The following is a 13,052-nucleotide window of genomic DNA, read 5'->3' on the forward strand; positions in this document are numbered from 1 at the left end:
CCTTGTAAAGAAAAGAATCTCTGTTCCCAAGGCAGTGGAAATGTCATTGCAGATTTCAGATAGACCTGAATCTGTGGCACAGACTCCTTAGACCTTCTTAGAGAGCTAGTGTACCCCCCTCCAGGCCTACACAGGGAGCTGATGTAGTCCTGTCTCCTTCCCAATTAACACCCAGCCTTTCCTGGCCATGGGACAGTAAGGCAAAGTCTAATACACATCAGGAGGTCCAGTACATAGAATTCAGGGTGTGACATCCAGTGGGCTACGGTAGTATAAAACAGAACCTTAATGCATGTGATCCCTGCCGCCTGTGTTCATGGGGTTCTTTGCTCCTGGGGTCATGCCCTACCACAGGCTGAAATCTGAGCTGGAGATGCTGAAAACACAGCATAAGAAGGAGATGTCAGATGTAAAGAAATTCCCCAAGGAGATTTGTGAGGCTTCTTACAATTGCAAGGAGCTGAGTAAGCACACCAACTCCTACCGGTGAGTGCCTAATTTAGATGGGACCCCTGAAATTGTTAAGGACTGCTTCTGGTAGTCTGAAGTTTTTCCAGTCCTGCCTGACCCAGCTGTCAGGAGGAATCTGTCCCACCTACCTCCTGAAGCCAAATGGTCCCAAAGACACACACAGAGGCTTATAGTACTTACAAACTGTATGGCCAATGGCTTAAGTTTCTGGCTAGCTAGCTCTATCATCTTAAGTTAACCCATTTCTATTAATCTGTTTGCCACATGGCTGCTGCATGGCCAGGCTGCTGACATGTTTCTCCTTGGGTGGCAGCTGGCATCTCCTCCACCTCTGACTTTCTTTTCTGTTTCTCCTGGATTTTTCTGCCTGGTTCCATCCTGCCTTGCCATAGGCCAAAGCAGCTTACTTATTAACCAATGGGAGTAACACTTATTCACAGCACACAGAAGACATCCCACAGCAGCTTCTTCCCTTCTTCACCTGTGAACAAAACCTGGGCTGTGGTTCTAGCCTGTTTACCTCTTAGCAAGCAGCCTGCCTTATAGCTCTTAGACTTTTGCCTCCTAAACTGAGTTCTCCTAAGAGTGAAGAGTCTAAGAGCCCCTCCCAACATTTTCCTGTCAACTTCTGGAGCTTCTAGAGAGAAAACATGGTTTGCACCATGAATGGTTTCTGTGGCTCTGGCAAGAGCTTACAGAGCTGGTTTCTATGGGAAACATGGATGGAATGTATTCCCATTGGGTCCTCTGTCCCCCTTAGGGCATGGTTTTCCTCTACCTGCTCATGTTTCCCCAATACTGTGAACAGTTAAGCACCAGGGGGTGTGTGGAGGAAGTGGGGGATCCAGTTTTCATAGGTACATGGATCCCTTTTGCTGTCAGCGTATTCAGAAGTAGTTTGAATCTTTCTGTAATTTGCCTATTCTCTGGCTTTGGCCTGCACCTGAGTGATGCTGCAATGGCTAATGCGGGTTCCTGCCCAGGGTTCATGGGGATGGGGACATGGGACCTTGCAGGAAGGATGGTATTGGGAGGCAGGAGGGGCAGATGGAGGTAGAGCTCATCATTTTTGGTGACATTTCAGCACCCTCTACTGTCAGCTCCTGAGTGAATGGACTCAGCTAAAGGAAAAAGTGAGCATGTTGAAAAAGAACTACAGAAACCTGCAGGGGGAGCAGATTTCACTACAAGAGTCCTGCAAGGAGGCAAGGAGGCTCTGAGAGGAGGCTCATGAGAAGATCTATGACCTCTGCACAAAGCAGCAGCAGGTAGGTTGAAGCAGCAGGACCAAGATGCCCACTTGTCTAACCATACACACACATACACACACCCATGTAACCATCTACTCACTTATCCAACTGACCCATCCCATCCAATAGTTCATTTCTGTGATCATTCACAAGTCTTTCTGAGGAGTTAGCCTCTTGGAAGGCACTGCATGACTGCCAAGGAATCCTACTGCTCTGCTAAAAGTTGCAGTCCATTGAGGGAGAAGAGTAAATCACATGTCACTCACCTATGTGTCAGTATGGTAGGAGCGGTGTTATGATGGGAGTCACTTAGGGAGTAGCACAGCGATCTGAGTGAGTGAGGTCAAGTGTCTTGGTCTCATTTGCTTGGCATGGGTGTTATGAGATCGGAGGCAGAAACAGCATGGAAGGAGGAATGTCCTCTACAAAAATCAAGCAATGGATCTATTTTAAAATTAATAAGTAGACTTCTTTTCTTTCACAGCATAGAGGTAACTTTCCAGGAAATGTCTGGTTTGTCTTACTGGCTTCACACAGAGAACCTGACATTTTGATGCCCACTCTAACATGTATATGGCTGAGTCCTTAGAAAAGATTCCTCCTCATAGTTGTATAGAGTGCGCATTTCAGGAAAGTGCTGTGGGTGACCCAAGTAGCCTCCTACTGACTGACCTGGGGCTGTTTTCACATAATATGCACTGTAATCCAGTCAAAAGTTGTTGGGTAATGACAACGGAGATTTCCATTTTCAAGTGCAATCAATGTCTTTTGTGTCAGAATCTGGGCAGGTTTAGTGAGGAGACTATGATGGGTCAACTTGGATCTATCAGGAGGCTTCATGTCCAGCCCTCTTCCATGGGCACTTGGTATTGTGTGGTCAAACTCAGTTGTGCAGAGGTTGTTACTTATATGTACAGTCATTGAGTCTGTGATAAAAACTGTCCTAGGAGGGGAAATAATTTCAGGCCAGGGCAGAAAAGCCTGGTTGTGTCTAAAAAGCTTGTAGACAGCAGGGAGGATCCACTACCTCTCCCTGTAGTACAAAAGTTGCAACATTCCAGCCTCCTCCCTTCCCCTTCTGGGTTCAAGACAGGTGTGTGTATTTGTGTGTTTTCTTATGTGTAATCTTGTGGGTATGAAAATATGTGTTTGAGCCTCTATGTGTATGTTTACTCACTCACGGAACAATGGAACATCTTTAAGAATGGTGTAGACAGATTTGAATGAGAAAGTACTGTGCCTAATCTGGTTAGTACCACTTTGCATCAGTCAAAGAACAGATGGTGCTGTCCATCATTCTGCATGTCCACACAGCTAGCTGCAACAAAAGACAGAAAACTGATGAAGGCTAAAAGGTTTTCAGGTATTTTCAGGTTTTTCAGGTAGAGGCAGAATTATTTATCTACAAAGAAATCCTCGGGATAAAAACAAAGTAATAGGGTCTATAAAGGTGAGAAAGAAGCTACTGAGAAGAGGAAAGGCTGCCTGAGAGTTTGTGTCCTCTGTTCTGGGTGAATGGTGGCTGACCATTGATGACTTCCCTGCATCCTGTTTTGTTTTCTCCTCGTCATCTGCTGCCATTTTCCTTTCACCTTTGCCCAACCTTGGTTCAGCTAACCTTGTCCTTGGAGCTTGGCCTGGACTCTATTCTCTGAGAAATTCTGAAATGCAGAGATGCTTGTGACTGCATCTCAGCCCAGCAGAAGTCCCACAGCTATGCTGAGGTGTGAGAAGAGGCTGTCTCAGTGCACCCCTTAGGCTCACCACACTCTAACGCACCCACTCCATGTTGTCTCTGCAGTACTCAGAAACTGCTTTTATTCCAAACTTCTTCATACTGAGTTAAAATCGGCCTGATGGAAGGTTGGAAGAAATGAGAAATATCAGATATTAGTAGGAGTGTAAGATGTTGTAGCCCTGTGAGAAGCTCTTTAAAATTATTCAGAATGTTGAATGCAGACTCCAAGTGGACCATTGATTCCAGAATGGAATGTAGGTGTCCACAGAGAAGAGAGGACAACAGGGTTACAGCAGGATTCATCAGAACACCACCAACTAGAAACTACTCAGATGCACATCCTTGATGAGTGCAAACATACAATGTGGTCCATGGAATATAGTTAAACATGGAAAAATACATGCAATCCTTTCACTGTTAGTCAACCTTCTGTTACTCAAAGAAATCCCTGACACAGTCATCTTACTTGGAGGAAAGGTTAATATAGACTCCTGAGTTTAGAGATTTTCTAGTTTCTGAGCATGTTGCTTTGGACCTAAATTGAGGCAACCTGTGCTTTAGAGAGCTTCTTTAGGAGGAAGCTGCTCTCCCTGGAGGCACTGGGAAGCATTGAGTGAGAGCAAGGGGCTGGCCCATTGCCATCCAGTGGTCCTGTGCTGGGGAACTAAGCCTTCAATTCACAGACTGGAGAACTTGCTAGGAGAGCTTGGATTACTGGTAAAGGATCCCTGGGGTTCAGCTATGTGTGTACAGGTTTACAAGGCAAGCATTACAATGACTGATCTGCATATTGAATTCTTCTCCCAGATCACCAGGCATGCATATGTTATACAGACACACAGGCAGGCAACACCTGCACATATAAAGTAAAAAAAAAATGAAAAATTATCTAAACATCATAAAAGTACACAATTTTCTCCACATCACTGTGTTCAGAGCATCTTGCGTTTTCCTTTCTCTCTACTGGAATCTGGGTAGAGAGGCTGTGGGTTAATGAAAGGTCACTTTCTTCTTCATAGTATCCCAGGTGATCTCATATTACATCAGCATGATTTAACTATCCCTGTACAACTGTAAGCACATTATAAAGTTAGAGTAAGTGGCAATGTCCCTTGAGGGACATTTTTTAGTATCTCAAATTTAAATATGATAAACATCAATATTCTCCCTTCTTTTAGAATGAATGTTTTTATTTATTTGTTTATTTTTATTTTTATATCCTAACCAAAATTTCACCTCCATCCTCTCCTCTCAACCCTCCACCCACCTCCACTCTTCCTGACCTCCATCCATTCCTCCTTCTCTTTTTTCTCTTCAGAAATGGGCAGGCCTCCTATGAATATCTGTCTGTCATGTTATATCTAGTTGTGGTGGGACTAGGCATGACCTCTTCTATTAAGGCTGGATGTAGCAATTCAGTAGGAGGAATGGGGGCCAAAAGCAGGAATTAGAGACAAGCTCTGCTCCCACTGTTAGGAGTCTCACCAGAAGACCAAGTTATACACCTGTAAAATATCTGCAGAGTGCCTAGGTCAGTCCCATGCAAGCTACCTGGTTGGTGGTTCACTATGAACCTAGGTTAGTTAGTTCTGTGGAATGCTTCTGGGGCTCCTGACACCACTATCAAATACAAAAATTTAATTGTTTATTCACTAATTTACATGCATTGGTGTTTTTTCTTCATATATGCCTGTGTGGGGGTGTCGATTCCTCTAGAACTGGAGTTACAAACAGTTATGAGCTGCATCGATTTTTTTCATTATTTTAAAAATTAATTATTTCATATGATGTATGGAAATCTACCGATCAAATTTAAAATAATAATATCTATCCATTTACTTATTTTGAGAGGGGGAAATACATACATACATATGATAGAGAATGAACATACACAACACATCATGCCATTCTGTCATTCTGTTTATATAGAGGTCAATGAACAAATTAGGAGGAGTAAGCTCTTTCCTTCCACCCAACTTTCCATGATCAACTCATGGATTTCTGCCTTAGAGAATTTTCTTGTGGTTCTGAAAGTTAGAGAATATTATTATTAAAGTGCATTGTGAAAAATTTGAGCTGAATTTTGTTTCAAATGAATGACACTCTTAATAAAAGTTCACTGTAGTGGGAAGAATTCTTGATGGGAGGAGGGTTGCTATGTGTCTAGCTTGAAGAAACTGCTTGTCCAGAGTAATTCATGGGAAAAGGCAAAAGTGAAGTTACTCTGCCATGCAGGTAAGTGAGTTCACTGGAAATAACCAGTGAAAAAGCACCAAGGAAGGTTCCAGGGTGAGTCATTGAAATGCCATGTTCCTTCTTGGCATTGTGCCTTTGAGAGTCTGTCCTATGTGTCCCGTGCACTTCCCTGGTATAAGGCTATTGGTCATTTGTGCTATGCAGGCCGCTGTGGACAGTTCAGGTTTTAGCATTTAACCAGTTACAGCAATAATCACATACTTATCCCAATATAACATTCTTACAAAAGTCAAAATTTCCAAGATACTTCAGAAGTTAAATAGCCTTTGTGGTTATTGCATGTTTTAGAATACTAATGTCTCAGCCGGGTGGTGGTGGCGCACGCATTTAATCCCAGCACTCAGGAGGCAGAGGTAAGTGGATCTCTGTGAGTTCGAGGCCAGCCTGGACTACCAGGTGAGTTCAAGGAAAGGCGCAACGCTACACAGAGAAACCCTATCTCGGAAAAAAAAAAAAAAAAGAATACTAATGTCTCAAAGACTTAGTCAAAAAATATTCCAGGTAAATGAAGTACCTTGTATATTTCAATCTCCAGATACTTTTAAAACAAAAGTTATTGAAAAATGGATGCAAAATTACATGAACGGAACAAGATATACATGGGTTCACCTATAAATTTATATAAATGCTGCACTTCAGGATCAAATATGAACACATTTCATTAATTATAGACAGACTTTAGGCTTTATTTCATACTTGATGGCATTCAGAATATGCTATATCAAAACATGGGGCTTGACATAGGACGTTATTTGAGTGGATGTATTAATGTGAGGAAAGACTCAGATCTCCCCTGAAAACCTAGAAAGGACTTCCTGACAATTTCCTGAAGCAGGTCAGAAGCACCACATGTCCCTTCATGGAGGAAAGGTGCAGCGTCACATCTGAAGACTGATGAAGGCACACAGAGAGGACATGATCCAAAAGCCCTCACTATTTGCCATTCATCTGATTGACTCCTATTCATTTTGACACACATATCATTACATTCCACTTTCCATCAACTCTAGAATGAATTCTCAGGTCTACTACATGCTCTAATAGGCACAGTGCTGGCCCTGAGCAATGGTGCATGTCCATGGCTCAATGTCATGCCACATGGGTGAAATGACTGGGCCCACCCGGAGTTGAGTATCACGGAAGCCCCGCCACCTGAGGTGGGAAGCGTAGGGGTATTGGGAAATATGGGGGATACATAAAGGCATCATTTTGTTGTAGGGAAGGAACTCTGGTGAACATGTAGGCTGTAGCCCACTCCAAGGATCGGGACCATAATGAAATCTAGAGTAAGGGCCCATCATTTCTGGGGCCATGGGCACCTCTGTCCCTACACGTTGGAGAATTTGGGGACAGAAGCCTAATATGAGACCAGATGAGTGTTTGGAAGACTCCCTTTCTTTGGTAGCCTTGTTCAGGTCTCTAGCTGCCTGCAGGGTCCGTAATTCCTCTTGAGATGATCTCCACTGCAGGACTGATGCCTGTTCACCATCTCCATGTGCTCCATGGGTCATTCTGACCTGCGCCTGGGATGGTACCCCACACTAAACTAAAGAGTGTTCTGGGGCTGCTGGGTGTCACTTGGAACAGTTTTTTGCAGGAGTCTGTGAAGCTTGTGGTGATATTCATTTCTAGATACTGATAGCAAAGAATATTTCTCATATTTCTGCTTTTTGAAAGTTACATTTTGCATATTTTCTTATAAGGCAAGTGCAGTTTCTCTGTTGTGAATTAAAAAGTTATGCCTTTCAAAAAAAACAAAAAAAAAACAAAAAAAAAAAAACAGCCACTCAGAGTTGAAGGCAGAAAAGAGCTAACACAGCAAGCTGGCCACTCACAAAGTTCTGCTGCGTCCTTGGCTGCTGTATGGGAGTTGGGATTTCAGTATATCTTTATATTTATATACACATGAATATGCAGTTAGATATGGTTGTACATATTATCTATACCATATAGATACTTACAAAACTGTGCACATAACTATACCCATAGTTCTGCATACAACATGCTTACCATATACATGCCTACCAATACTCAAAGGTTATTTGTTTCTTTTTAATTTCTTGATATGCCAATTTATTGTACATCAAATTTAATTTCAAATTAGATTTCTATGTGTGTATGTGTATGTGCATGCAAAGATGTAGAAAAATACGTGTTTTTAAATATATGAATGTGGGCACATGTATGTGGGTATTGTGTAGGAACAAGCATGTGTGTGTTGTGGCACAACAATGATGGTGCCCTGACCCTTTATGATGGGCTGGTGGCACTATTACAGTGGGGTGGGGCATGCTTGATCATGCGACATTCTGTGCATGGAACTTCCATGCTTCTAGAGCACTGATGTTATCTAAGATGTTGATAACAATGTGTAGATGTTTCAGGATCTTTCTTAAATGGATATCTACAATCTTTGTCACATGTTAAATCCCTAGATACCATTTGACACCAAGCACATGGAAGTTTTCAGTTTTTCCTTCCTCTTCCACTGCACTTACAGATTAGTAAATCACCACCATCAAGTAAGCCCAAAAACACTTACTGGTTATCCAGAACTTGGAGAAAAGCAGAAAATTTTGGGTTCCTAGGATACAATGATTTCGACTGGAAGACTTCCAGGTGGGGTGTTCCTACTGCAACTGTTACCACAGGCCTCTAGGCTGAGACAGCAAAGATGTGGTGCATATTCACAATGGAGTACTACTCAGCAGAGAAAAACAATGAAAGCATGAAATTTGCAGGCAAATGGATGGAACTAGAAAAAATCCTGAGTGAGGTAACCCAAACCCAGAAAAGACAGTCATGGTATATACTCACTCATAAGTGGATTCTAGATATAAAATAAAGAACAATCAGACCACAACCCATAGAACCATGGAGGCTATATATATAGTATGGAGGTCCCTAGGACAACTGTGACTTATAATAAATTTCAGTTTTACTCAATTATTGAAAAAAAAATAGCCAAATGAATGGAAACACATGAACTATGAACCAAAGGCTAAGGGGCCCCCAGCTGGATCAGGCCCTCTGAATAGGTGTGACAGTTGTTTGGCTTGACAGTTTGGGAGGCAACTAGGCAGTGTAACCAAGTCCTGTGCTCATTGCATGAGTTGGCTGTTTGAAACCTGGAGCTTATGCAGGGACACTTGGCTCAGTCTCAGAGGAAGGGACTGGACCTGCCTGGACTAAGTCTACCAGGTTGATTGCAGTTCTTGGGGGAGGATTTGCCCTGGAGGAGGTGGGAATGGGGGGTGAAGTGGGGGTAAGGAGAGGGGGTGGGAGGGGGAGAATAGGGGAACCTGTGGCTAATATGTAGAACTGAATGGTATTGTAAAATAAAATAAAAAAATAAATTAAAAAAAAAAAGACATCAAGACGGAGTATTCCAAGGCCTAAGGATGGACCTGATGATGACCAGGAATAAAGCCTAAATTAGCAATGGCTTTCACTCACCCAGAAAATCAGGGACCAACCCTAAGAATGAAAAGGCCAAACCATGGCCTAAAAGAGGCCTGCACCAAAACCTGAAGCTGATTAAGCTCTGACCCAGAGGAAAAACAGAGGTATCCCTGGGCCAGTCCATTAAATGGACAAGCTAAGGGCAAAGGAGAAGAAGGAAAAGTAACAAAATTAAATGCAACAAAAAGAAAAGAAAAGAATGCCCATGCCTAACCTTGACCATGAAGAAGGCTGGCCCAACCAAGAGGGGAATGAGTCCTACCCTATCTCTCAGAAGAAAAATACCTGGCTAGAAGAAAGAAAAGGAGAATAGCCATGTGTAAACTCTACCTGGACTAAAGCCAGGGCCCTCACCAAGATGAGAAGTTGGCCTCAGCATAACTCGAACCCTGAAGAAGACTGGGCCAAACTAAGAAAGGAAGTGGGCCCAGACTAATCCCTCAAATGAAAGAGGCCAGGGCAAAGCAGGAAAAGGAGAACAAAGGGGCCTAATGGCATCAGGCATTCGTAGTCTGAAGTCCTCCCTTTCCCTTTGATTTTTCTCTAAAATATGTGCTTAAAAATTAGGCAATGATGATTTAGCTCAGTGGTAGAGTGCTTGTCTAGTAAGCACAAGACCTTGGGTTTGGTCCTCAGCTCTGAGAAAAAGGTGGTCTAAATGTAATTTTCAGAGTATCTAGCCTGTTACATATTTCTGAACCAGAAATTCTTGCCTCTCCATCACAATAATCCATATCATCATTCTAGAACTTAATCTGTTTTGTCACAACATCTCTGTATCATTTGCTATATCCAGGATTCCTTGTTCCTTTTCTAGAGTTCTACAAAAAGCCTAGAGCATTTATTTAGAAAGGTTCTTGGGGGACTAGAATGCCAGGTCTCCCGAGATTACCAGGTTTGTCCCACATCATCTCACACATCAGCATAAAGAAAAAGTGGGACCGCTGTGATACAATTGTGATACAATCGAAATTTGAGAGCTATTTCTGGGTAACAAAAGTCATAGAATTGTCCAGATTCAAAGAGCTACAGATGCTGAAAGAAAAAATTCTGAGTTCTTCACCCAGATTTAGTTCTTTGACCAATATCGAAAAAAGGACAAATGTTCTGAGTCCATTCTCTCTTTGGTGCACTCAGTAACTACTGTATTGCATAGACTGAAAAACTGTATATATTCCTGTCTATGTACGTATGTAGATACATACATATGGATCTATCTAATCTATCTATCTATCTATCTATCTATCTATCTATCTATCTATCTATCTATCTGTCTAACTTTCCAACACCTATCTCTATCTATCAATCCATCCATCTATCTACCCCTATCCATCCATCCAACCTTGGATCCATCTTCTACAACTACTACTCTTCCTCTTCTATTTCTCCTTCTTCTTGCTCTTCCCTTATTCATCCAGGATACTATAACCACTTTTGCCTCCCTGAGTTTGTACAGTGCCTTAGTAAATATTAATTACATCATAACAAATAAAAACTTTTCTCTGTGTTTTTCTTTCTCCATATTTCTCCACCCCAAGTCTTTGTAATCCCTGTCTTCCACAACACTTGCTAAAACGTGACATTCCTTAGATATCCAACACTGTGACAATAAAAATCTTGTGTAAAAGAATGTTTGTTTAAAAATGCGATTTATGCTTAAAACATGCCCAAAACGAACATCTAACAACTTTATACTTTAGTAACTTGCAAACACACCATCTAAGTTTGTTTCTTTATATGACAAATGCAATTTACATATAATGAATTCAATGAGTTGAGATATTCAATGTATATTAGTTCTCTGCCATGAAGTTCACAAAAATGTTTTCTAACTAAATAAATTTTTGTTAAGAGGTAAAATCCATAGAATTTTCTAAATGGAAATGGAAAGATGTAAAAACAAAAAGCTAGAAAATAGAGTTAATCAAAAGTTAGAAGTTTTATGGAAGATAAAAAATCAAGGTCATATATGAAACTGCTGTATTCATTAAAATTCCTTAGGCCAAAATTCAGTATACTTGTATACAATTAGAATGTAATTCTCTGTTGGGAATAACAGTGACACAAGATGCCACTTAGATTCAACCCTTTATACAGAAAAAAGGAAAATCTATGCTAGAACTCTCTTTTGGGAGCCTTAAAATGGCCTGCAAAAAGAGCCTGTCTTCGTCAGGGAGTATTCTGTCTCTCAACTACTTGAATTAGAAAAGACTTTCAAAAGATCAATGAAACATCCTGTCAAAGCTTGCCTCATGGGATTGTAGGCTATGAGAACAGATAAGATCAATCTGAGTGCAATAGAAGTGGGAAAGTAGGTCATGCACTTACTTAAACCTCCTTGAAATACAGGCTATGTAATCTACTGATACCTGAAAGAAATTATTTCCTGATGGACTGGCTCACAGAAAGCATTGGGGATGCTTGGTTATCACAAGCAGAGGTTCACACAGACTGGAAGATGATGAAGGATGGGTTTTTCCTGATAAAATATACATGAGAGAAGTAGTGCTTTGCAGCCAATTCACTGGGCATGATAGAGCACTGGGACGTGCTTACAGGAGAGGTCAAACATAAAATGGTTGATTCATCAGGAACTTCAGGACTGGTGTTTGCCTTTAGTGCCTTTGCAGAGCTCTAAGGGAGAATGTGAACTTGTAGAGACAACTAACATTTTTAAGGAAAGGATGAAATGTTGTCTAACAATTTTCCTTTTTATGAAATACTTTTCTAACATTTTTGAGATTATAACTGCATTATTTTCTGTTCTTTTTCATCCTTCCAAGCCCTCATTACACTACTCCTTGCTGTGCTTCTAATTTATGACCTCTATTTTCATTAATTGTTGCTACATGCATATATATATATGTGTAATATATATATATATATATATATATATATATATATATATATATATATATATGTGTGTGTGTGTGTGTGTGTGTGTGTGTGTGTGTGTGTGTTTCCTAAATGTAAACCAATCATTCTGTATAGCTAGCATATGTTTTCAGGACTAACCATTTGATATTGAGTATGCAACTGGTGTGTTCTTCCCTGGGTAGGACTATTTCCTTAAGTCTCAGGAAGGTCTATGGAAAGAGACAGGAGGTTCATAATACTCAGCATTTAAACTATGGCTGGGAAAGCTGAAACTTACAGGATTAACAAGGTCCTTCTGCTCCCAAGGTTAAATAGGCGGTAACTAAGGAGAACTGAAGAAATGAGACTCTCTGTCTCATTCAGCTTCAAACAAGTCATGTAGACATATTCAGAGTTCCAGTCTTCATGAGTCTCCCATTCTAACGTAAGTCTTTGTGATGTCACACATTAGAGTTATTCATATTCCTATAAGTAATCCCATACCTATACTCCTGTATTAACCTCAATAAACTCATTAATTTGAGGGAAAAGGAATTACACAGTCTTCCCTGAGAGGCAGATATATAAAGGGGAACTGATAAGTAATACAAATAGCCAACTTCTGGCTTCCTTTTTATTTTCTGTACTGAGACAAAGGCTTAGTAGGCTTTGTCTTCCACCAACAGGCTGCCTCTACCAGCTGTCTGGTTGAGGACAGAGAGGCGTGTTCACAGTCAGTCCTGAACATGGTCACTTGAAGCTGCAAGTAATCACCCAGAGTCAGATATTGGGGCAAAAGCTGAAAAATCAGAGGTACAGAGTAGGAAGCCTATCTATCTATCTATCTATCTATCTATCTATCTATCTATCTATCTATCTATCATCTATCTATCTTCCTTCCTTCCTTCCTTCCTTCCTTCCTTCCTTCCTTCCTTTCTTCCTTCCTTCCTTCCTTCCTTTGATTTTTTCCAGTGTTTCTGTGTGTAGCTTTGCACCTTTCCTGGAAATCGCTTTGCAGA

The 13,052-nt window shown here is 41.2% G+C and overlaps 1 protein-coding gene across 6 annotated transcripts in view; it reads right to left on the bottom strand.

The window, feature by feature from the left end:
* The window catches only part of LOC143269243 (disks large homolog 5-like), a 97,907-nt gene that overhangs the window by 44,553 nt on the left and 40,302 nt on the right, over window positions 1-13,052 (bottom strand). For 3 of the 6 annotated variants that reach the window (XM_076554305.1, XM_076554307.1, XM_076554308.1), the window contains one exon: window positions 1,988-2,143. The exons of 2 other annotated variants lie outside the window; for them this stretch is intronic. The gene's annotated coding sequence lies outside the window, so the exon portion shown is untranslated. Of the gene's footprint in view, window positions 1-1,987; window positions 2,144-3,500; window positions 3,745-13,052 lie in introns of those variants that run through there. One more of the 6 variants, XM_076554309.1, reaches the window with a different exon arrangement.

Source organism: Peromyscus maniculatus, chromosome 18 (genome assembly GCF_049852395.1).
Source record: "Peromyscus maniculatus bairdii isolate BWxNUB_F1_BW_parent chromosome 18, HU_Pman_BW_mat_3.1, whole genome shotgun sequence".
In the NCBI taxonomy this organism is placed as follows: Eukaryota; Metazoa; Chordata; class Mammalia; order Rodentia; family Cricetidae; genus Peromyscus; species Peromyscus maniculatus.